This window comes from Lepidochelys kempii, chromosome 6 (genome assembly GCF_965140285.1).
Source record: "Lepidochelys kempii isolate rLepKem1 chromosome 6, rLepKem1.hap1, whole genome shotgun sequence".
In the NCBI taxonomy this organism is placed as follows: domain Eukaryota; kingdom Metazoa; phylum Chordata; order Testudines; family Cheloniidae; genus Lepidochelys; species Lepidochelys kempii.
In genome coordinates this window covers 62,911,712-62,937,878 of record NC_136385.1, presented here as the reverse complement: position 1 = coordinate 62,937,878, position 26,167 = coordinate 62,911,712, and the positions used below count along the sequence as shown (strand labels likewise).

General features: G+C 43.9%; 1 long non-coding RNA gene across 1 annotated transcript in view; it reads right to left on the bottom strand.

Annotated features, from left to right (window-relative positions):
- Positions 1 to 12,556: 12,556 nt before the first annotated feature.
- Positions 12,557 to 26,167, bottom strand: part of LOC140913859 (uncharacterized) — a 53,046-nt gene continuing 39,435 nt past the window's right edge. The window contains exons 3-4 of the long non-coding RNA XR_012159678.1: positions 14,778 to 14,835; positions 12,557 to 13,198 (exon numbers count right to left, since the gene is read on the bottom strand). This is a non-coding gene — a long non-coding RNA (uncharacterized LOC140913859). The remainder of the gene's footprint in view (positions 13,199 to 14,777; positions 14,836 to 26,167) is intronic.

The window sequence follows — 26,167 nt, the reverse complement described above, 5'->3', positions numbered from 1 at the left end:
GAATCACTAACATTGTTCCAGATCACACTGGAGAAATTCAAGACTCACAGAAGAATGAACAAATATACATGCATCTGCCCAGAGTCCCAGTTTTGCTTGGACATTCCTGGGTTTTTAAAGGAAGCTGGTGTCTTGGACTCCTTGGACTCTCAGTATATACAGGGAGCTTCTCTTCCCCTCCAGGAAAACAACCAGCAGCTCCCTTGCCAGAACTGAACTGCTAGTTGTTTCCTTGCAGGTGAAGAGGCTGAAGCTCCTTCTAAAGCTTCCAACAGCTGGGACCAATAGTTCCTCCATCGTACCTCTGCCAGAGCTTCCCAATCTAGCAATTCTCCTCCTGACACTGACCAAACCTCCCACTCTCCCACCTCCAGATCCCCCCAAAATCACTGAACGCACTTATGTCTTCCCCATACTTTATCCTGACTGGTGACACGCCTCCCTCTCCCCCAACACTTCCCTAGACCAACCAAAGCCCCGTCATGTCCTATCAAAATCCTTCTCCTCAGCAGTCTCCAAAGCCCTGGCCTCTTCACAGAATAGACCCAGGATAAAATGTTTAAAGGATATAATGTTGGCAGCTTAGTCCTTGTTTACGCTAGGGGACTGTTACAAAAACCCTCTACCATTGCTAATACTGGTACAGCTGCAGCATACACTGCTCTCCAGCTCTGCCAGCTGTTTTCAGCACCGTGTCAGTTAAACCTGTTCAGAGCAAGTCTAATTGACAAGGTGCAGAAAAGAGCTGCCAGACTCAGTGAGCCATCTTCATGAGAGCTCCCAATGTTGCTATCGCTGGTGCAGCTGGTGACAATTTCTATAAAAATTCCTTAGTGGAGAGACAGCCTATGTGTGCAATGGAGGCAGACTGAACTTGGAACATTGCCAGAAAAGTGATAACACTCATACCAAACATGCTGCAAAGGCACAAAGTGCAGTTTTCAAAAGCTTCTAGCTCAGTCAAATCAAAATCAATTTTCACCAGGACATTGAAAGTCACTTCTGTTCAATGCAGACTATTTCCCCTCCAAACTTTATCTTTCTTTCCCCAGTCCCTGAACTATTCAAGATTCAGACAGTCCTAGCATTTTGGGGTACACCTGTGAAATATTATTTACTGCTACTCCAACCACAAGTGTAATCAATTGAGTCTGATTACACCTGTAAGCACTGGACATCCTGAAGATTTAGGAGAGGGTAATGAATCTTTGGGACACATCCCACATTGGACACACAATCATTTTATATGAAGTGTATGCAGGGGAGATCTTTAGTTTCCTTACAAACTATGAAAGTGAAAGTGGAACCCAATTCCACAAGCCTTTGAACATTAAAAATTTCCAGAGGAAATTAGATTAATCCAGAATCCCACAATTTTAAAAAGAGGAAGGATAGCTGAGGGTGCTAACCAGGGCCTTGAGAGACACGGGTTCAATTCCCTGCTTAGCCACAGACTTCCTTTGTGATCTTGGGCAAGTCACTTAGGCCCAGATTCATAAAGTTATTTAGCCTCCCAGCTTCTACTGATTTCAGTGGAAGTTACGAGCCTAAATACCTTTGATCTGGGCCTTAGTCTCTCCGTCCAACAGTTCTCAATCTGTAAAATGGGAATAATAGCACTGCCCTACCTCACTGGGCTGTTACGAGGACAGATACATTTAATATTGTGGGGCACTCTAATACAATGGTAATGGCAGCTAAATAATAGGATAGATAGATATGACACCTTTCATCCCAAAGCTCCTTACAAATATGTACTATTACAGAAATCACTACCATAACACTGAAGCTCAGCAGCTGTGTTATACAGCCATTGTCTAATGGTGCACAGCAACACTACACAACAATTTAAAATAGGAACGGGAGTAAAAATCATCCTACCGAAACTACAGAGAAATTGTAGGTAAAAAGAATGTAACTTCTCAAGTTGGAATTTTGGAATTTGGCAAGGACATGAGGAGCCTTCCTGTATGAAAAGTGTCATGGGATTCTAATAGCCACCAAGCAGCAGATCCTAGTTTTATATCTCTGCTAAAAGATGGCTTTTTTGAGGGAAGAGGCCAGTGCACTTGTGACTGGTCAGCTGGCCCCCATTTGTGCTATAAAAGAGGTACCTAGGCTCTGGATGAGCCAGGCCTGAGAATCAGTCAGGAAAGGGGCAGAGAGAGCAGACAAGGGTTCACTGCTTCCTTGGAATAGAAGACAGGCCAGGTAGTGGGAGCAGGAGCAGCCAGAAGTTCCCTGAGAGTGGTGCCAGAGTCACCTGGGAGGCAAAGCAGAGGAAATCTTCTGCGGAAATGAGTCTCCAGGGAGAGAGTCATGGGAGGCACTGCTCAGTTAACAGAGCATGGGAGAATCTTGAAATAGGCCCTGAAGCAGGAAGAATTGAGAGAGGCAAAGGAGAAAATCCGCTGGGAGCTATAGCCTAGAGTGGGCTGAGGAACTGTGTTTGTTTTTTGCATCTGTTTGAGAAATAAAACTGTCTGGAAAAGAGACTCCGAGTGTAGGATTGGATCCTTTGTGGGCTGGAGACAAGCCAGCACCCTACAAATGGCCCTTCAGATGACACAGTCCCTCCTAACACCATTCTGGGGTATTGCTTCAGGACTGATTAAGAGGGAAAATATCACCTACTAAATCACCAAAACATTTCCTGATGAACCCTGGATTTTCCTGAAGATATTTTATCCAAGTATTGATCCAGCCTGACCTGACATAGGAAGAGAAATCTGACCAAAAAAAATCACAGCATGAGGTGGCATGCGCAGATGCAAGACGCATTTCTCTGGCAGTACAGCAGTGTGTGTCCTTAATGAGGGATTAAGGGATAAGAACTGTTTCAAATCCTAAGTAAAAGTTCCAGAGAAAACAGCATGAACTGAGGCCTAAGTCATATTTCTCATGATCAGTTTTTCCTGTTTTGGCATCCTAATGACTGCCTATAATACCTTAGTTAATATACACTCAATCAACCATAGAATCATTTAATGATCTCTCATTGTGTGCTCCATCAAGAAAGAATTTCTGAGCTCCAGTGTGAGAGTTAAACTCATTAGCAAAGGAGGCAGGCGATAAAATGCTCAGAGATTGCTGTGGGATCTCTGGATATGGTCTCTAGCTCTTTTACTGATAATGTTATTGGGCTGAGAATGGAAAAACCCTCCCAGATGCAGAAACCTCAGTGTCAAAGAATTTGTGTCATTCCAACATTTTTATGTGATATTATGAGGATCTGCTGTCACATAGTGATAGGAGTTTTTCTTATGACATGATAACAGTGTGTCATAACATATGACCGTGAATCATTATGTGACAATAAGGCACCATATTGTGGTCATCGTTGGGTAGTGATACAAACACATTGCTTGACACAACAATGTTTAAAAAGTGGTGACTACAGTGGTTCTGCTGTCTTTGTGATGGGGATGACATCTATATCAGGAAGGTACTCAGCAACTCAGTAGGGGGATCCTGAAAAACAGGAGGAATCTAAATCAATGTTATTTAAAATATTGGATTGAAAAAGACAGTTCTGAAATCCCACAAGAAAAAAACAAACATCTTATTTAGTGAAAAGTGAAGAAATCACTGTGTGAGCCTCAGGCAAGCAATTTAGGGAAAAAAAAATAAAAAACCAGGGGCAGATTCTCAGCCAATATGGAACTACACTGATGTCAACTACAGAGGCCAGATCCTCAGCTAGTAAACCAAGCTAGTTTCCAGCCCCTTGTTTTGTTTTCTGTTCTTTTCAGGCATCTCTAGATTAAAACATAAAATGCAACAGTGTGTGTCAGCCAAAATGATTGTGAAATCCCCACTTCATTACTTGTTTGTAAGGGGAAAGTTTCTTTCAGAGCTATCCCCAGACAAGATGTTCATCTCTGACATATTAAACTACTTCTAATTCTGAAGCCACTTGGATCCTACCAGCACATTTTATGATGGAGTTGTGTGGGAATATTAGCACCATAAATCCAAACACAAACAGAATAGAAAGAGCTTTTCAAAGAGAAATGGGGAAGAGAGGGGAGATAGGAAGGAGAATATATCTTTCCACTATATATAAGTTACATATACTTATTTGTCTTGCCATCCCCAAAGAATCACAATGTCTTCCTATTGATGGTAAGTATCCAAAAACATACAACACCCCAGCAGAGAAGTATTATTATCTCTCTTTTACAGATGGGGAACTCAGGCACAAGGCGATTAATGCCAGATGTTGCATGGACTCAAGAGGCCAGCTGTACAGCTCAGATAGGTCTTGGCACATGTTTACTATCTCGGATTTCCAGATAGTCCTTTAGACATGAACAAATCCCCAAGTGCCTTCAGGTTAAGCAGCACAAGGGGTCATTCTAAGGATGGGGGGGAATCACTCAATCAGGATTTTCAAAAGCACTCGGTGATTTCCACATATTCACTTAAGTGCTACTGGTCTAGTCATGCTAGGGACGTGCACAAATCAGAAGGTACTAGATAAGCCTCTCACTCCCAAGCAGTGGGAACTCCAGAAAAAGCACACTCAGTGACCTCACTCTTAAATGAATAAAACTCCTCAGACACACAAGGCAGCACAAGTTTGAGAGAACGAGAGCAATTCAAATAATAGTGATGGGTGACAGAAGGAGGAAACTTCTGGAGTTTTCCACAGTGGATGGGAGCTGCAGAACTAGCTCACTGCAGAAGCTATCATGCATCTGTGTGGTAAGCCAAAGGGATGCATAAAACCACATCCTCTCTGTCCCAGTTACAGTGACCATTGTCCTGCGCATTCTAGCCACTGGGTGCTTCCATGGGATTACAGGGGAGAGCACCAATCACAACCAGTGCTGTGTCAGACTTCCTATGTGACTTCCAGAATGCTATGTTGAGGTGGGTTACCTTGCCCATAGAAAAGAACAGAGAACTCCAGATTAATTCCTTCAGTTTGGGGAAATAATAGATAGGATTCTGTGACAGGGCACACTTGCCCCGCATTGGATGGGGAAGGCGGCCATGGAAACATTGTGAGCTGAGGAAACCACGCCCCCTACACTCTACTGAGCATGTTCCAAGTGCACCAGTATAAAAGGGAGCAGCTCAGCTCAGTTGGGGCTGAGTGCTGGGAAGGAAGTATGTATGCCATTGGCTCCAGCCAAAGATCAGCTGAAGCCTGAGGCCATGGGCGCTGGAGACTCTACAACCCAGGCAGAGGTCAAGGTACCCATGGAGGCCCCACAAAGCCCAGAGTCACTGGGGATAGCGGTGACCAGGGACAGCCGAGACACCCTGACCATAGCAGTGGGAACTACAGTAGGAAGCAGCCCAGGGGAATTAGGTAGTGGCCCAGTTAGTGTACCGGAGGGAGAGGGAGGGCCTGGACCCCCCTACTTTGGCCACCCCCCCTTTTGTGCATGATGGCCCCCATCCTGACTGACCCTGGCCGCTAGGCCTTACTGCCCTGCTGACCAAAGTGAATATATTGACTGTGGCCACTAGGCCTTACTGCCCCATGATGAGGCGTGAATCTATGAACTCTTGCCGCTAGGCCTTATTGCCCTGTCTCCCTGGGGGTGAATTTACTGATTGTAGCCACTAGACCTTACGGCCCTGCTAGGAGGGGTGAATCTATAGACTCTGACCACTAGCCCTTACTGCCCTGCACAGAGGGGCAAATCTATTGACTTTGGCCATTGGGCTGCACTGCTCAGCTGTTAGGGGTAAGCACATTGACTTTAGCAATTAGGCCTCAGTATCCTACTAAGAAGGGCGAGTATATTGACTGGAGTTTAGGAGGGTGTGTGGGGCACACTTGCCCCACACTAGATGGGGTTTTCCCCCAGCCCTGTCACAGACTCATAACTCCCTGCAGACTAGGGTTGTCAACCCTCCCGGTTTTGCTGGGAGTCTCCCGGAATTGGGCTCGATCTCCCAGAGGCTCCTGAAGCCAAGCTGGGAGATCAGCCACTAAAAGTCCAGCAACACAGTGGGGCTAAGGCAGGCTGGAAACTGCAGACAATGGGAGCTGTGGGGGCAGTGCCTGCTGGCAGGAGCTGTGCATGGAGCCACCTGGTGTGTCCCCCCTGCCCACCTAGGGGCCACAGGGACGGGCTGGTGGCTTCTGGAAGCGGTGTGGGGCCAGGACAGGCAGGGAGTCTGCCTTAGCCCTGCTGTTCCACGCACCAGGACTCGGAGTTGCCTGGCCGGAGCCTGCATCCTGATCCCCGCCTGCATCCCAACCTCCTGCCCCAGCCCTGAGCCCCCTTCTGCACTCAGATTCCCTCCCAGAGCCTGAACCCCCTCCTGCACCCTAACCCCCTGCCCCAGGCTCAACCCAGAGCCCCCTTCCAAACCCCTCAGCCTCAGCCCAGAGCCTGCACCCCAACCCCATGCCCCATCCCGGTGAAAGTGAGTGAGGGTGGAGGAAAGAAGGTGATGGAGGGATGGGGAATGGAGTGAATGGAAGCAGGCCCTTGGAGAAGGAGTGGGGCCGGGGGCAGGGCAAGGGTGTTCGGGTTTGTGTGATTAGACAGTTGGCAACCCTACTGAGGACTCCTTATGGTCAGACTTGACAAAGCCCTGGCTGGGATAATTTAGTTGAGGATTGGTCCTGCTTTGAGCAGGGGGTTGGACTAGATGACCTCCTGAGGTCCCTTCCAACCCTAATCTTCTATGATTCTGATTCTATGGTAGATAATATCACCGGCAGAAAAAGGAAGTATTTCTATTCATTGAGTATGCTGAGGTCCCCGAGAGGATACAGTTCTCAGAAGTGCAGGCAGATTTCTAGGTAAGACATAAAGAGGCTGGAGTCTGCTGGAGGAGAGGAGGACTGAAGCAACAACTACTACGGTTAGTTAAAAACAAAACTAAGCAAAACTCCAGCTCACATACTGGAGAACTACAAAGTAGCCAAAATGGATCCTTTCTTTTTTAGAAAAGTGGCTAAGGTGCGGGAACTGGATGAATCACCACATTGGTAAAGCATCTCTAAAACACTGGATTGAATTCAGATCAGGTTGACAGTGACTGAAATTCATTAGTGTCTGATAGCTGGTTAGGGGCCTACCTCAAATAATTTCTAGGGGAGAGGTGTCTGCTTCAGAACAAAAAGCACAGCCACGTTTAATACTAATTGCCGATCTTGTAGCAGTCTCAGCAAAGATGCCAAGGACACACTGAGTCCTGGACAGAATTGGGTGAATAACAGATTTTTCAGTTTGCTGGCAATTACAAAAACATGGAAAAAATTGTTTTGGGTCAAACCAAAAAGTAAAAAAAAAAAAAATAATAATAATTTTGGGTTAAAAAAAAAGGTTTTGTTTGACCCAAAATGAAACCTTTTGTTTCAACTTTGAACATTTTAATACATTCTTAAATTAAAAAAAAATTAAAGCAAATTTTGAAATGAAGTCATTTAGAATTGAAAAATATAAGCATTCCATTTAAAAAATGTCAAAGCAAAACTTTTAAATTTTTCAGGTTTTTATTTTCAAAATAAATAAGTGAAATTGACATGATTTGAAAATTGTTTCTATGTTGCTAAATCTGCATTTTGTGCTTAAAAAAAGATTTGGTCAAAACATTTCAGGATCAGACTGCAGCACTTTAGTAGAGTAGTGTAGGGAAGTTTGCATTGCCATGGTCCACATTGTACCTGCCTTTGGGATAAATAAAGGGTTTTGTTTCTCAAGGCTTTCAATTTGGCACCTTTCACCAGCACTAAATCCACTGAAGGTTGAAGGAAAGTGATAAAGATCATTCTTAAATTTATAGACTCTCCCTCTGGTGAGACTTCTTTCTCTTGAATGTTTTTTGCACTAGGATATAAGTTAAAGACGTTATGATCTTGCAACACATCAAGCCTGATCCTGTGGTATAAGATCTGGCTTTATTAAAAGTGCATGTACCAGAATAACTCTTACCTTGGGCAATTATACTGAAGCTTTTTAAAGTTCAGTATTCTAGTCCTTCTCCACACATTCCTCCTCCCCCAACCTGCCACATCTCTGTTCCTTCCAGTCCTCACAGTTCTCTCACCTAATTGCTCCCTTTTACTCCTTTTGGCACTATAAACTGTATACCTTATTTCATGCCATCATATGATTAACAGCCTTCCATTTCCCATGTGCCAAGCATCTTCTCTCCATTCAGATCCTTCTTTAAAATGTACCTCTTTGGCAAAGCCTAAATGTACCCAGTCTAATCTCTATACCAGGGATTCTCAAACTGGAGGTTGGAACCCCTCAGGGGGTCACAAGGTTATGGCCTGGGGGGTCGCGAGCTGTCAGCCTCCACACCAAACCCCACTTTGCCTCCAGCATTTATAATAGTGTTAAATATAAAAAAAAGTGTTTTTAATTTCTAAGGGGAGTCGCATTCAGAGGCTTGCTGTGTGAAAGGGGTCATCACTACAAAAGTTTGAGAATCACTGCTCTACACTGACAATTAGAGGTAGGCAGCAAACTGCTTTCCCACCTGGAAAAGTTTTTGAGATTTAGAAAAATTTTCCTGGCCTGAACTGGGGTAAAAAGTTGAAAAAAAATTATAGGTTTTGTTGTTGTTTAAAAAATGTTTCATTTGGACTTTGACCCTTTTATTATTTTTTTAAACTATAATTGGCTTAAATTTCAAAACAAAAAGTAGTTTTGAACAAGAGGGTCATAACATTTAAACAACTTTGAAAGTATTTTGAGTCAAACAACTGGTTTAAATCAACCCTTATATGTGAAAAGTTTGTTTTGATGAATCCGCATTTTCTGATGGAAAAACTTTTCATTAAAAAGATTCCCAGCCAGCTGTGCTAACAATATCTTTGACTGCCGGTAGAGACCTGTGGTAGCAATGAGCCTGAACCAAAAATCCAGATCCTATCATGCCAAATTTTTGAGTTCATATCTGGATCCAAACTTTGCCTCTCAGGCGCCTCTCTCTCTCTCTCTCTGCAGTAGGGCAGATTAGAAAGTTGGCTTGAAACACCTCGAAATGCACAGGAAATTTGGATTTGAATCCAAAGATTGTTGTTCAGGCATATCTTGTTTAAAATGTTGTTCTAAATGTCACGTTTTCTGAGTTTCATTGTCAGCTCTTCAAGGCAGTGGCCATTTTTGTATGTGTACTCTTACACGGCTACCACTCTGAGTAATATCCGAGTAATAACATCATAAGATTGATGCAAACTTCTTTTTAAGTGAAGCAACTACTGTCTCACATTTGAATTTGAGATAAATGCCAGAAAAGTATTACATATATGCAGGGGATATTAAGGCGCAAGCAGAATAGCAGGAAATGATAGCCCAGGAAAAGCAGACAGCAGTAAGACTAATATGCCAATAGCAACAGAACAAGAGGAATGCCCAAGAACCTGTCAGCACAGCATCTTTGGAAGGGTGATAAACTGCTTAGAATGATGGTACTCATTCCAATCTGACTTTTTCAGCAGCAAAATGAATGAACGCTGAGTTGAGGGGGAAATATTCCTTTTGCGCTAAGTGGATTTCAGGCCAAACTTGTGCCATGAATCATTATTTTCCCATATTTCTCCTACAAGACACAGCGCAACAGCCTTTTCAAACTACATAAGAAAGCTTTAGTTGGAGTGATTCACAAGTCAGAGAAGGGATTCATGACAGACAGAAACTAAGCCAAAAGGAGTGGGATTAACAGTGAAATAAAAATGTTTATATTCTTAGTCCATGTTCTCCATGCAGCAGACATCTTGGTCATGTCACACTAAAATACCTTAGGAGAATCATGAAGAATGAGGAGAGCTCCTACCGTAAAAGATTAACATGGCTCCATTGTGGGCTTGTTGAGCATACACTGTTAGGAGCAGGTATCTGGATCACTACCAGCATAGTGCAAAGTTTTCTTTAAGGTACAGTTCTGCACGAAAGGGGTTCTCTGCCCAATCATCTCATCTAGTTGCTGCCTTTTGGTATCATCTAATGGACTCTGTGTGCACACAAGGAGATGTTTGTGTGAGTCTGTGTATGTTTGAATTTTTGTGTGTTGGTGTTATTTATGTGTATCTGTGTGTGAGAGAAAGGGGAAGGGAGCTGGAAAAATATTGTTTTCAAATTATTTAAAATAGATTTAGGCCACATTCACTGGGCCTAATTTTCCATCACATTATTCCAGTTTTATACATTTGTAGTTCTACTGGAGTCAATGGATTTATATTAGCATAAAACCGATGTAAAGCAATGCATAGTCAGGCCTGTAGATTCTCCATTTGTATGTAAAGTCTGTTTGCATCAGCAAACATGCGAGATTCTCATGCACACACACGTTAGCAGATATTGTTGCCAGTGCAGGCTCCTTGGGATACTCCAGAAACCTGCAAGAGGTACTAGTGATTAATATGATTAGTTTGTTATATGGATGTCATACTCATCTTATCCTGACATGGACCTTTTATGCCTGGGGTCTGATTCTACAACATGCTGAGCTCAATCAGACTTCAGCAGATTTTTTTTTTTTTTTTTTTTTAGTATGTGCTCAGCATCTTTCAGTACTGAGTCCATAAGGGAATATGGGGACTGGCTCCTAATGCTGGATTGAAATGACCTTGGCAGAACTGGGGTGTTCACAGAATGCCACCCTTTTCTTGACATTCACCAGATCTGTCCATGTCCCCTGCACCTGGCAACACAGCTCAATCTGGATTAAGAAATTTATGAAATGTAAAAAAACACCAGTGGTCTCTGTGGCTCGAGCCAAACATTTCTGCTGATTCCTGGCACCTTCTAGTTTTCCAAATATCATCCTTCCTGCCAGGCCCAAGTGTGAAGGGAGAATTCACTTCATCTCTTCAGAAGATTCAGGGCTCCTGGACAAATTTACTTCCTTTAACATATTTACAGAGGAAGGAGGCACAAAGCCCCATGTTGATGAACGTATAGATAAACTGACTCCAAATGATGTCGTTTCATGCGTATGACTTTGCTATTCTCTGAGCAGTGGCTTCATGCGCTGATGCTCCGGGATGTAGCCTCATCCTTTCTGAGTTAATACCCTGGTATGAGTGTTCATGGAAATATCATGACTGTCTCAATATGTCACTTCACAATGGTCTCTCTATTCAAGGTGACCACTTGCCTCAGAAAAGGCACAATAATTTGTCAGCTCATTAATCAGCATGCTGCTGATTCAGGCATTGAGCTCTGAAGGAGCAGTTTGTCCCTGCTCTTTAATGGTCTTTTTACTTTATCCCCAGGGGATATTAATAATAAGAACCTGGAGGGAAAGGTCAGAGAATTGAGGTTGATGTTCATTTAAATTAAAATTACAATTGGAAATAAATGATTTGAATAAAACTAAGGTATGTTTAAAAAATTGGAGTAAAGGGCATATACCACTGAGAGCACAATGAATATTAGGCCAAGTATCCTGCTTAGGTAGTTACATACAGTCATTGCCTAGGTATATTTTCCATTCCCCATAGTGGGAAGGTTTAGTAGGTTAGGAATAGAACTCATTCATGACTTCATTCATGGTTGTGAGTAGAAATCTTTCTCTAAAAGTCCATAAAAAGGAAATGGCATGTGGCCAAATGTGGCGTGCCCAATGCAGAAATATTAGGACAAAAATAATTTTTAAGAAAGGAAGGGAGTAGAGAGCGATTCTGTGATGGCAACTGAAACAAGTCAATAGAAGGTTTTAAAATAGAGGGCAGTTTTCAATCACATTCTGAAGTGAGCATCTAGTGGAGGTGTTTGAGGATTGTGAGTGATGTGGCTGTGTGTCACCATATGAGTGGGAAAGCAGGTAGCAGCACTCTTCATGTTCTTTGTATTGAAAATACCTAGTTAGGGTCGTCTTATCTGCACACTTATAAAGCTCTGGAATCTGGAAAGCTGAGACTTGGAGAAAGGTCAGAGAAGAGGAAATTTGTTCTTTCTGGGCTATTCAAGAGCTAAGAAATTTGCAGTGGGGTGTTCAATTTGCACAGAGATCACAGACTGTCACAGCAACATTCCCTTTGATCTGTTAGTGTTAAACAAACTAGCTTCTCTGGATGGAAACTGGAGCACGGAGCATCATGCTTAATTGGATGAAGGACTATTATAAGGCTATAAATTTTACTTCCTATCTCTGCCGCACACATTTCATCTCCTTTTCCTCTTCATTTTAAATGGTTACAAACACTGCTAAACAAGCTTTAAAAAATCATTGAGTTTTCCTGCAAACTGGAAGAGAAAATTCCTTGTACTGAGTGCTGCATTTCTGCTGTATACTTACTTCAATTTGGCAAATTAAAAACATTATATGAAACCTTCCAATCAGTAATATGGGTAGTAATAATTCAGTCATGCCTGTATTTTTCTAATCTCAACAGATGGGGTGTTTTGAGCTGTAATTGTTTGAGGGCTTATGCAAGGTGTTTTTTTTCAGTAATTATGATCCACAGACAATAAGATGGACTCTTTTGGGGAAATTAAAAACAAACTATCACAAAAGCTTGCAAAAATATAGTGGTCACTCTAAATATAGGCATACTCATGGTACAAAGGGTAATATTTTATTTATCACACTTCTATCAATTCAGATAAAGTAAGAACTGACCCTTTGTCCCAAATGCAAAATGAATCCTAACTAAACCTTTTTCGAAATTCAAAAGAAAGTGGATAATGGCTCTTCCCCATAACGATTATTTTCATTTCATATTTCACACTGCCTAGTTCATTCTGGGACTGGAAGTGCCAAAATAAGAAAGGCTGATCCTGCGATACTTCCAGCTTTACCAGAAGAAGGATGGATTAGAAGCTTAATAAAGGAGTTATATGATTTCCAGCCCAACTTTGCAGACTAAAGTGGTCCAAAGGAGGTTCAGCTAAGTATTTAGGGGCAGATTTTCCAAAGTACAAATTGACGTTAGTAACCCAACTCCCATTGACTTTAAATAGATGCCTAACTGCCCTTTCATGGCTTTGGGGGGAGGGGGAGAAGGGAACTTATACAAAGTGAATGTTTTGATCATTTTCTATAAATACCTATTACAACGCCTGTCACAAAAGCTTTCTCAGATTATTTCTGACAGTGACATGAAATATTGGAGGGTCTCCAGTTGTTGTAGACTTTTCTCAGTTGTTGTAGACATTTTCTCAGACTACCTGTGAGAAGCTGACCATTGACCAAATACAGTGCAGTAGGCAGGATGTCTCAGGAAACCTTGGTTCAGTCCCTGCCACTATCCTCTCTCTTTTTTCAGCTCCTGTCACAACAATAAGGCAAGAATTTAGGCAGGTGGGCTTTGTTTTCTTATTAAAAATGAATGGACAAATCCTGAGGTTCCTATTCATTTTTTGATTTAGTCATCACTTGTCTTCAATTAGTTTTTCCTCAGTTGAGTCAAAATATAAACCAAAGGGGAGTTAGAACCCAGTAATTGGGGTCCTTTCTACAACATGAATTTCTAAGCACATTCGCAACATAGGACAAAGAAAAAGCCAACTAGATCATCAGTTCAGCAGTCTCTGCCAGGGCAGTATAGAGTCTCCCCCTTCCCAATGGGGATGTACAAAAGCCTAATAAAGATGAGCAAAGAAGGTGGTGTTCAAACCCAGATCAGGCTTAGGGGATGGGTATTTGGATTTCAGGACTGAAGCTAAAGCAGGGCTAAATTTGGGTTCATGTTTGGCAGCATGAAATGTAATGAGCTGTACTTGCAAGATTTTGGCCTAAAATGGCACAACTCCTCAGAGCAGCTCATCTTGTGCTTTTGCAGAAACTAGATTTTTGAGATCAAGGAAACAGTTTGTTTGTGGTTTTGGATCTGGCCCAGTGCTAGAAACATTAAGAATGGGTTTGGATCCTTGGTTCTGAAACACACTATCCCTATAACTTATATTTGGGGAGGGAGTTAGATCTGACATTGTGGTTTGGGTCCATCGCTAGTGCCTATTAAATAGTGGAGTGGTCAAATAGTGGAAATGGTCATGTGGAGTATTTCTTCACACAATGCACAGTCAACCTATGAAACTCTTTGCCAGAGGATGTTGTGAAGGCTAAGACTATAACAGTTCAAAAAAGAACTAGCTAAATTCATGGAGGATACGTCCATCAATGACTATTAGCCAGGATGGGCAGGGATGGTGTCCCTAGCCTCTATTTGCCAGAAGCTGGGAATGTGCAACAGGGGATGGATCACTTGAAGATTACCTGTTCTGTTCATCCCCTCTGGGGCACCTGGCGTTGGCTACTGTCAGAAGACAGGATATTGGGCTAGATGGACCTTTGGTCTGACCTAGTGTGGCCATTCTTATGTTTTTATATCCTGTTTTATGCACCCAAGGCTTGCATTAGCCCTTTTGGCCATAGTGCTGCACTAGGAGTTCAGTTGATTATCTGCTGAATACCTGAAGTCTATTTCAGTCACTGGTTCCCAGGATAGAGTCGTCTCTCCCCCAACCCCATTCTATAAGTTTGGACTACATTCATTGTTCCTAGATGTACAACTTTATGTTCGGCCACATTAATGCACATACAATAAGTGCCTATGTTTCTGATGCTGGATGGTCTGAATTCAATCCCTGCTATCTTTTGTGGCATTCTGAGTGGCAGTGGTCTGCAGCATAGTAACATCTATGAAGTCTGTAGTGTCTATGGATTTGTTACAACGTTTGAAGTATTTAAGGGAATGAGCTGCAGTCACAAAATTTGGATTTGGATCCAGACTTCAAGCAGTCCAGCATTTGAGAGTGTTTAGATCTGAGGTTTTGCTTCATCCAAATGTAGAGAAAGGCACCAACCAGGAACTCTGTATTTGAATCACATTAAGATTCTGTCCTCACCTGTCCTTCCTTGCCATAATTCAGGATGTTCACATCTGGAGTTGCTTTGGACCCATCTCTGTATTAACAAATAAAAAGACATGCTGAGAGCTAGTTTACTTAGCCTATAATTTATTTGTTTAAAACCTTACCCTTAATACTAAAACATTGCTGTCTTTATTTTTTAAATACCTATTTTATCACCACACCAAGATAATTGCAACTGTGTAGTAATGTTGATCAATGCATATACCACTTAGCTTTACCCTGTGGCTTGTTATCTAAGATGAGCATTAGTCAGTGCTGGCACATGGTTCGTCATATCTTATTGCTTACACAGAGATTCATTTCAAAGAATAAAACAAAGCCATAACAATAGCTTTAAAAATGTAGTAATTTGGCCCATACATTGTAAAATTTCCAGATAGATTAACAACATGGGTAACAGCTAACACACTTAGAATAACTATAGAGCTATAAAAAATCCTGTTCACTGAAATGCATTCCCACCCCATCCTCACTAATTGTGCTGGAAGCAGACATGCCAAACCTGTGAAAAATGCAAAATTGGGCTTGGTTTTGGCTTAATTGGTTTATGCGTTGCTTGTTGGCTAGTGTTTGGCTTGTAGCTTGTTGCTGCTTTTCTTTTTTTTGCTTTTTTTTTTTGCTTGGCTCCCGGCAAGCAGGGGCAAGGGGCAGGGTTGCATAGCAGGCCCACCCAGTCCCAGACTGCACGCCGGGGGGGATCTAGTCACAAAGGGTATGTCTACACTACGGAATAAGGTCGAATTTATAGAAGTCGGTTTTTTTAGAAATCGGTTTTATATATTCGAGTGTGTGTGTCCTCACAGAAAATGCTCTAAGTGCATTAAGTGCATTAACTCGGCGGAGCGCTTCCACAGTACCGAGGCTAGAGTCGACTTCCGGAGCGTTGCACTGTGGGTAGCTATCCCACAGTTCCCGCAGTCTCCGCTGCCCATTGGAATTCTGGGTTGAGATCCCAATGCCTGATGGGGCTAAAACATTGTCGCGGGTGGTTCTGGGTACATATCGTCAGGCCCCTGTTCCCTCCCTCCCTCTGTGAAAGCAAGGGCAGACAATCGTTTCGCACCTTTTTTCCTGAGTTACCTGTGCAGACGCCATACCACGGCAAGCATGGAGCCCGCTCAGGTAACCGTCACCCTATGTCTCCTGGGTGCTGGCAGACGCAGTACGGCTTTGCTACACAGTAGCAGCAACCCATTGCCTTCTGGCAGCAGACGGTGCAATACGACTGGTAGTCGTCCTCGTCGTGTCTGAGGTGCTCCTGGCCACGTCGGCTGGAAGCACCTGGGCAGACATGGGCGCAGGGACTAAATTTGGAGTGACTTGACCAGGTCATTCTCTTTAGTCCTGCAGTCAGTCCTATTGAACCGTCTTATGGTGAGCAGGCAGGCGATATGGATTGCTAGCAGTCGTACTGTACCATCTTCTGCCAGGCAGGCAAGAGATGAGGATTGCTAGTAGTCATATTGTACCATCTTCTGCCAGGCAGGCAAGAGATGAGGATGGCTAGCAGTCGTACTGTACCATCTTCTGCCGAGCAGCCATGAGATGTGGATGGCATGCAGTCCTTCTGCACCGTCTGCTGCCAGCCAAAGATGTAAAAGATAGATGGAGTGGATTAAAACAAGAAATAGACCAGATTTGTTTTGTACTCATTTGCCTCCTCTCCTGTCTAGGGGACTCATTCCTCTAGGTCACACTGCAGTCACTCACAGAGAAGGTGCAGCGAGATAAATCTAGCCATGTATCAATCAGAGGCCAGGCTAACCTCCTTGTTCCAATAAGAACGATAACTTAGGTGCACCATTTCTTATTGGAACCCTCCGTGAAGTCCTGCCTGAAATACTCCTTGATGTAAAGACACCCCCTTTGTTGATTTTAGCTCCCTGAAGCCAACCCTGTAAGCCGTGTCGTCAGTCACCCCTCCCTCCGTCAGAGCAACGGCAGACAATCGTTCCGTGCCTTTTTTCTGTGCGGACGCCATACCAAGGCAAGCATGGAGGCCGCTCAGCTCACTTTGGCAATTAGGAGCACATTAAACACCACACGCATTATCCAGCAGTATATGCAGCACCGGAACCTGGCAAAGCGATACCGGGCGAGGAGGCGACGTCAGCGCGGTCACATGAGTGATCAGGACATGGACACAGATGTCTCTGAAAGCATGGGCCCTGCCAATGCATGCATCATGGTGCTAATGGGGCAGGTTCATGCAGTGGAACACTGATTCTGGGCTTGGGAAACAAGCACAGACTGGTGGGACCGCATAGTGTTGCAGGTCTGGGATGATTCCCAGTGGCTGCGAAACTTTTGCATGCATAAGGGCACTTTCATGGAACTTTGTGACTTGCTTTCCCCTGCCCTGAGGCGCATGAATACCAAGATGAGAGCAGCCCTCACAGTTGAGAAGCGAGTGGCGATAGCCCTGTGGAAGCTTGCAATGCCAGACAGCTACCGATCAGTTGGGAATCAATTTGGAGTGGGCAAATCTACTGTGGGGGCTGCTGTGATGCAAGTAGCTCATGCAATCAAAGATCTGCTGACATCAAGAGTAGTGACCCTGGGAAATGTGCAGGTCATAGTGGATGGCTTTGCTGCCATGGGATTCCCTAACTGTGGTGGGGCCATAGACGGAACCCATATCCCTATCTTGGCACCGGAGCACCAAGCCGCCGAGTACATAAACTGCAAGGGGTACTTTTCGATAGTGCTGCAAGCTCTGGTGGATCACAAGGGACATTTCACCAACATCAACGTGGGATGGCCGGGAAAGGTGCATGACGCTCGCATCTTCAGGAACTCTGGTCTGTTTCAAAAGCTGCAGGAAGGGACTTTATTCCCAGACCAGAAAATAACTGTTGGGGATGTTGAAATGCCTATATGTATCCTTGGGGACCCAGCCTACCCCTTAATGCCATGGCTCATGAAGCCGTACACAGGCAGCCTGGACAGTAGTCAGGAGCTGTTCAACTACAAGCTGAGCAAGTGCAGAATGGTGGTAGAATGTGCATTTGGACATTTAAAGGCACGCTGGCGCAGTTTACTGACTCGCTTAGACCTCAGCGAAACCAATATTCCCACTGTTATTACTGCTTGCTGTGTGCTCCACAATATCTGTGAGAGTAAGGGGGAGACGTTTATGGCGGGGTGGGAGGTTGAGGCAAATTGCCTGGCTGCTGGTTACGTGCAGCCAGGCACCAGGGCGGTTAGAAGAGCGCAGGAGGGCGCGGTACGCATCAGAGAAGCTTTGAAAACCAGTTTCATGACTGGCCAGGCTACAGTGTGAAAGTTCTGTTTTGTTTCTCCTTGATGAAACCCCCCGCCCCTTGGTTCACTCTACTTCCCTGTAAGCTAACCACCCTCCCCTCCTCCCTTCAATCACCGCTTGCAGAGGCAATAAAGTCATTGTTGCTTCACATTCATGCATTCTTTATTCATTCATCACACAAATAGGGGGATGACTACCAAGGTAGCCCAGGAGGGGTGGTGGAGGAGGGAAGGAAAATGCCACACAGCACTTTAAGAGTTTACAACTTTAAAATTTATTGAATGACAGCCTTCTTTTTTTTGGGCAATCCTCTGTGGTGGAGTGGCTGGTTGGCCGGAGGCCCCCCCACCGCGTTCTTGGGCGTCTGGGTGTGGAGGCTATGGAACTTGGGGAGGAGGGCGGTTGGTTACAGAGGGGCTGCAGTGGCAGTCTGTGCTCCAGCTGCCTTTGCTGCAGCTCAACCATACACTGGAGCATACTGGTTTGGTCCTGCAGCAGCCTCAGCATTGAATCCTGCCTCCTCTCATCACGCTGCCGCCACATTTGAGCTTCAGCCCTGTCTTCAGCCCGCCACTTACTCTCTTCAGCCCGCCACCTCTCCTCCCTGTCATTTTGTGCTTTCCTGCACTCTGACATTATTTGCCTCCACGCATTCGTCTGTGCTCTGTCAGTGTGGGAGGACAGCATGAGCTCGGAGAACATTTCATCGCGAGTGCATTTTTTTTCTTTCTAAGCTTCACTAGCCTCTGGGAAGGAGAAGATCCTGTGATCATTGAAACACATGCAGCTGGTGGAGAAAAAAAAAGGGACAGCGGTATTTAAAAAGACACATTTTATAAAACAGTGGCTACACTCTTTCAGGGTAAACCTTGCTGTTAACATTACATACATAGCACATGTGCTTTCGTTACAAGGTCGCATTTTGCCTCCCCCCACCGCGTGACTACCCCCTCAACCTTCCCCCCTCCCTGTGGCTAACAGCGGGGAACATTTCTGTTTAGCCACAGGCAAACAGCCCACCAGGAATCGGCTCCTCTGAGTGTCCCCTGAAGAAAAGCACTCTATTTCAACCAGGTGACCATGAATTATATCTCACTCTCCTGAGGATAACACAGAGAGATAAAGAACGGATGTTGTTTGAATGCCAGCAAACATACACTGCAATGCTTTGTTCTACAATGATTCCCGAGTACGTGTTACTGGCGTGGAGTGGTAAAGTATCCTACCATGAAGGACGCAATGAGGCTGCCCTCCCCAGAAACCTTTTGCAAAGGCTTTAGGGCTACATCTAGGAGAACCGCGAATGCCAGGGCAAAGTAATCCTTTCACATGCTTGCTTTTAAACCATGTATAGTATTTTAAGAGGTACACTCACCAGAGGTCCCTTCTCCACCTGCTGGGTCCAGGAGGCAGCCTTGGGTGGGTTCGGGGGGTACTGGCTCCAGGTCCAGGGTGAGAAACAGTTCCTGGCTGTTGGGAAAACCGGTTTCTCCGCTTGCTTGCTGTGAGCTATCTACAACCTCCTCCTCCTCCTCATCTTCTTCGTCCCCAAAACCTGTTTCCATATTGCCTCCATCTCCATTGAAGAAGTGAAACAACACGGCTGGGGTAGTGGTGGCTGAACCCCCTAAAATGGCATGCAGCTCATCATAGAAGCGGCATGTTTGGGGCTCTGACCCGGAGCGGCCGTTCGCCTCTCTGGTTTTCTGGTAGGCTTGCCTCAGCTCCTTCAGTTTCACGTGGCACTGCTTCGGGTCCCTGTTATGGCCTTCATGCCCTGGGAGATTTTGACAAAGGTTTTGGCATTTCGAAAACTGGAACGGAGTTCTGATAGCACGGATTCCTCTCCCCAAACAGCGATCCGATCCCCTACCTCCCATTCAGTCCATGCTGGAACTCTTTTGTAATTCTGGGACTCCATCATGGTCACCTGTGCTGATGAGCTCTGCATGGTCACCTGCAGCTTGCCACGCTGGCCAAACAGGAAATGAGATTCAAAAGTTCGCGGTTCTTTTCCTGTCTACCTGGCCAGTGCATCTGAGTTGAGAGTGCTGTCCAGAGCGGTCACAATGGAGCACTCTGGGATAGCTCCCGGAGGCCAATACCATCGAATTGTGTCCACAGCACCCCAAATTCGAGCCGGTAACGTCGATTTAAGCACTAATCCACTTGTCAGGGGTGGAGTAAGGAACTCGATTTTAAGAGCCCTTTAAGTCGAAATAAAGGGCTTCATTGTGTGGACGGGTGCAGGTTTACATCGATTTAACACTGCTAAATTCGACCTTAACACTGCTAAATTCGACCTAAAGTCCTAGTGAAAGAGTGTTGCGGTTCTTAGGGATTAGGTTGTTTTGGTCTTGTTTTGAAATCAGATTAGCTTGATTTTTGGCTTATTGTGCAAGTCAGGGTGCTTATTTATCACGTGAAAGTTGGCAACTGTGGCGGGAAGGTACTTAAATAGTTAATGTTGAAGGTGTCATTAGACCCTGAGGTACTACTGAATATCATTAATAATGCCTGGTTTGGAACCACACTTGCCCCTCTATGCTCCTTATTACTGCCCCCACCACTACAAAACACAAAGTGGAGCCTGCCAATATTTCCCATCTAACTGAAGTCTATTCTCCACTGAAGCGTGCCCTTACTCCTATTAAAATGGTCCTTTCATTATACCCACTAAAATGTACTCTTCAGCTGAAATGTTCTTCATGCCAAAGTCATCCACATCAAAATTTGTCCCCACAATTAAATGTACCTCAGTATCGTTTCCCTACCACCAAAATAATCACCACACACTAAAATAACTTTCATGTTGAAGTGTCCTCCACAGACTCTGAAATCTCACTCTGCACCAAAATACCTCCCCTAAAAGAAAATCTCTCTCTCTCTCGCTCTCTTCCCCTCCCCCCGCCTACCTGCCCCCTCTCTCCAGGTAACAATCCCATCTCAGACATGTAGACTATGGCTTTTTAAAATAACATTCTTGTTTAAAGAATTGAAAATGCATTGACACAATCCAGACATTAATTAGCTGTTAATTTCTAATTCTGTTTTATTTTTCACTATCCAAGTTATCATTGTAAATTGTATACAAATATTTTTGTGAGGGGCAGAGGCAATCAAGTGTTACCGTATCTGTTGTGTGAGACTGCCATGCAGGCACAGCTCTGTGGAAGTACTGACTACCTCTGCTGTTTTTGCTGACCAAATAAATCAGTAGGGCTCTGTATTTTATTGAGCTCTATATTGTACTGGGTTACTGCTGGGCTGCTTATCAGCTACAGAATCTTGGTCACCAGGACCGGATTTACAACTTGTGCACCTCTAGGCACAGCATCTTCAGCGCCTCCCTGCCTCCAGCTGACCTTCGTGTTGCACAGAGTTTTAGAGAGGTGAGGCACCCCTGGAATGCTAGCACCCCTAGACACATTCCTACTTGGAAATCCGGCCTTATTGGTCACCAGGAACCAAGTTCACCCCTGTATTCTCTGTACTGAGTACAATGGAGTCATACCAGGGGTAAATTTGGCCATGGGTCTTCAGTAATAAAATATAACAAAGATGAGGACACCATCTTACCAGCTCTCTTCTAATAAAATGAAATTCTCCCCAATGCAGAGGACAAATACAAGGTCTTTACACCACTTAAGTCTGTTCACCCTCTGCACTGGGGCAGATTTCACCGCCATGAGGAAGCATACTGCTTTATTTAGTAAGGGAGACTGCATTGCCCACACCTCTGAGCCTGCCAGTGTGTGACAAAACCTCAGACAGAGAAAATATTAAAGAAAAAAAAGACAGGGAGGAGAGACACCACTTACCTAATCCCCTCTAAACTAATCCCAGCTCCAGTTGATTTTCATGATAGCTGTGGTAGAGTGTGCATGCAGGGATGACTCAGAGCTAGTTATCTGTCACTTTAGACAAACAAAGGCTGTAAACAAAAGTATGTTTAAAACAGAATTAAAAGGGTCCCAATCCCAGATCTGAACACTCTGGCTCTATGAGAAAGCTTGGATTTGTATATGGCTCAGGTCACTCTCTAATTTGTATGCTGAATGCCCCATTTACACATTGGTATTTGGGGTGTTCATCATGTACTCCACCCAGTTACTGCAGTTCATTTAAAAAAAAATAGAACTATGTATCATTTTAAAAGATTTGGGAATATTTGTCCCCAACTTTAGGCCAAACAGAATTCATGATTTGAGAGGAAGACATGTTTTATGGGGGGTGGGAGGGTGGGAAATAAACAAAATTCCAAATGAAGTTGAAGAAATGCACTATGGACAGTAAAAAGAAAAGGAGTACTTGTGGCACCTTAGAGACTAACCAATTTATTTGAGCATAAGCTTTCGTGAGCTACAGCTCACTGCATCCGATGACGTGAGCTGTAGCTCATGAAAGCTTATGCTCAAATAAATTGGTTAGTCTCTAAGGTGCCACAAGTACTCCTTTTCTTTTTGCGAATACAGACTAACACGGCTGTTACTCTGAAACCTGTCACTATGGACAGTGTGCAGATTAGTAGAGGGCTATGGAGCCTCTCTCTCCTAGGTCACCGGCTCAAATGCAGCCCAGCTCAATAGTGACAGAAAACTGTTAGCATCTCTGATGGGTGTTCAGAGATTAATTTGGGGGGTTCAGTCCAATTTCCAGTGGACAACTGGAAATTGGACTGCAATTGCAGAAAGCCAATCTTGTGATTGGCACTAATTGGTAGCTTTGGGCTCCATTCACCCCTGTGACGGAATAATCTATGTAGAGGACAAGAAACTGCAAGTTTTCTGCAATTCTTTTGACAAGGTGAAGGGGTAGGAATTCTTCTCCAACAAGAAGGAGCAAGGGGTACAGCCAGAGACCAGTGGGTCATCCCCAAGAGCAACAGAGATCTCAGGGATCCACTGGATGCCAAGCAATCTGAGCCTTCTCACTGCTCCCAGGGACTCTTGCTCCATCTCCCAGTTCTTTGGAAACATGACTCCAGTGGAGCCATACTCTTCCCTCCCACAATCACTGGAATCTCTTTTAAAGCAGGGGTTCCACATCATGGGGGAAGCAAAGTATTTGCAGTTAATACAGCCTAACCTTGGATCTCAAATCATGGTGCCCAAATCTACATTCAGATCAGAACTGCAGAACCTTATACTGTACAGGCTGTATTATCTTCTGCTGTTTTCCTAGTGGCTTTGGGTGGGGAGAATCTGCAGGAGCCTACCCCACTACTCCTCCCATCCCTTCCAGCTCCACAGAGCTGGAATCCTGTCTGTTGAGCCCTAGAATGCAATACTCACACACACTTTCCCAGGCCAGACTGTATGTTCTTGGAGGAGATCATTTATGGGCAGGCTTGGTAGAGTGGCCTAGGGCTAAATGGATGATTGAGTATGCACTCTACTCTTTCTCCTATAGAGGGTCCCTCCAGGATAGGGCTGTGGCAGATTGCTGGGGCATAGGATGAGCTTGTGCATCTCCTGCCTCTGCTGTACCTAATCCAGGACTATGGAGAAGGTTTCAGTCTCTAGCACTAGATACACACACACACAATTTGAATACAGATTATTTTTGAAAGAACTGAAAAATTTTTGAATTGACTGTTTCACTTCTGGCATCAATTTGAACCTGAAGACTACAGTTCTGGGAAAAGACTGGAATTATTATTAGCAAGAATATATGCCACTAGTACTGACATTGTGCATTAAATGAGCTTTCTAACCCATGTCTGCCTGTATTAAATAAATAGGCTCAGGTCCCACTGCCACATTCCTCATTTTTTTTAGTGTGAAATCAAATGGATTAAGACTTATAAGACTCCAGAGAAAGGAATGATCAGTTTTGTTAGCAGAAATTAGTTCAGGAGTGAAGAGCTGCTGCCATTCCGTTTGCTGCTTAAGAAGGCCTGTTTGATTTAATCTGTTCAGGGAAAAATCATTTCCCTGAGACAAAAGCCTAATATTACTTTAGGATTTAAAAAAAAGAAAAAGAAAAAATAAAAGAGACCACTGTGTCTTTTCTGTTACATTTTGGATCTATAGCTAATGTTCAATTCAAGAGAGAGAAGGGGAACTGCGTGATTAAATCAAATGTTTGCGGAGACTAAGAGGAAAATATGTACCACGTACAGGAGCAGAATTACTGCGTTTGCTTCTAAATGGAGGGATCTTGTTAGTCCAAACGGAGAATTCTTAAGGGATGCTCATGACTTTGGGAAACTGCATCTATTGCATGAAACAACAAACTGAAGCTTCTCATGCATCCGACAAAGTGGGTATTCACCCATGAAAGCTTATGCTCCAATACGTCTGTTAGTCTATAAGGTGCCACAGGGCTCTTTGCCGCTTTTACAGATCCAGACTAACACAGCTACCCCTCTGATACTTGAAGCTTCTCAGACTCTCCTGAGGCAACAGTGATCCCTGGTTTAATGCTTTGCCAAGTTGGAATTTGAACAGATTCAGTGACAGTCTAATGCACATCTCTCTGCATTTATCCTTCTCACCTTGACAAAGGGGTAAATTTACCATCTCCATGATGTCTAACAATCAGGGTGTTGTTATATCTACAATGATCTCTTATGTCCCTTCTACAGTTTAACACAATTCCAAAGTCAGTGGACAAAGATAAAACTTGGCAGTTCCCTGAGCCAATTAACCATCTGCACTGCCAGACTGAACTGTATTTTAAACATGTTTAGATATTTCCATGTTGTTACTGGGTCACACCCACAATGGCAGTTATAATAATGTAGCCTTTTAACTTCAGAAAAGGTGGGGAACTAAAACATGCTCAGCAATTCTGTTCAGTTCATCTAAACATTCAAAAGTTCATGAGTCAGATCCCCAGATGATGTAAATTAACATTCACCTCAGTGAAGCTCCACCAATTTACACCAATGGAGGATCTTGACCCATTGCTTTTCCAAACTGAGTCTCTTGGATTTGAAAAATTGGACTGGATATTTTGTAACAATGTCCCATTAGATTTTCAGTCTTATGCCTTCTAGCTTCTGGTCAGGCCAGAAACAGTATGAGAACACCCTCTTGCAGTATTTTGGTGCTTTTACTTCCGGGCCCAGACAGGTTCTAGAGCAACAAACAAAACCCAAACAAGTAACTTGACCTAAATCCAAAATCTGGAGTGATTTTGTATCTTAAAATAGCTTCAGTGTTTGTTGTGTTGGATTTTTTGGCCAAGGTTTGGAAGCTTCTTATTTTCTCTCATTTGATTTACCCATCTCTTAGTCTCAGGTACCACAGTGCTCGACAGACTGGCCTGCTGGGCAGTAGCATATCTGTTGCTTTGCAATGGGGATGGGTGATTAGGATCTTGGGTGTAGCTTGATATGCAAATTAGTATGCACATTTCGCATACATATATTATTATAAACAAGATGTCACACTGTTTGGAGCCAAAAAAATCCATTTTTAAATAAACAAGCCAATTTTCAATGAAGCTATATGAAAGAGTTGTAACTTTTTTAAAAAAAAGCTTTAAATAAAACTAGCTATATATATTTAAGATCTTTTCTAGCCTTATAGTTGTCTCATAATGTTTCTCCCCATTCCCTTGACTTCACCCTGTTTTGTCTTCTCTTGTCATATTTTTTTTTTCAAAAAGTTTTATGCTTTTTGGGGCAGGCACCATATCTTTCTATTGGCCTAGGAAGTGACTCTCTGATGTCCAAATGGGAACATGATTTCCTCCCACAAGGTGCCCATCTCACCCAATTCAAAAATCCTAGTCCTTATGTGCTATTCTTTTTGATGCAAAGCTCCAGGAGAGAGACCAACAAACAGGATTACATAGATTGGATCAGATTTTAAGTCAAGCAGCATCGCCAGCCATTCAGAAGGTGGCACTAGCTCAGAAGTACACAGTCTCTGGGATACTGGATCTCCTCAGCTCCATCAGTGTTTCCATGTGTGCGCATACTGCTCCACAGTGCTTTGCTTGGTCTATGTTAGGGTCCAGTAACAGAGAGAAGCCAGCAGAGCAGAAAAAGATGAAGCAGGTACTGCTGAACTGAAGGAAGATGGAGTAAGAAGGGGTCCAGGTAGGGCTACCCCTTCCTCACAGCATCCACCAAGGGCCAGAGCTG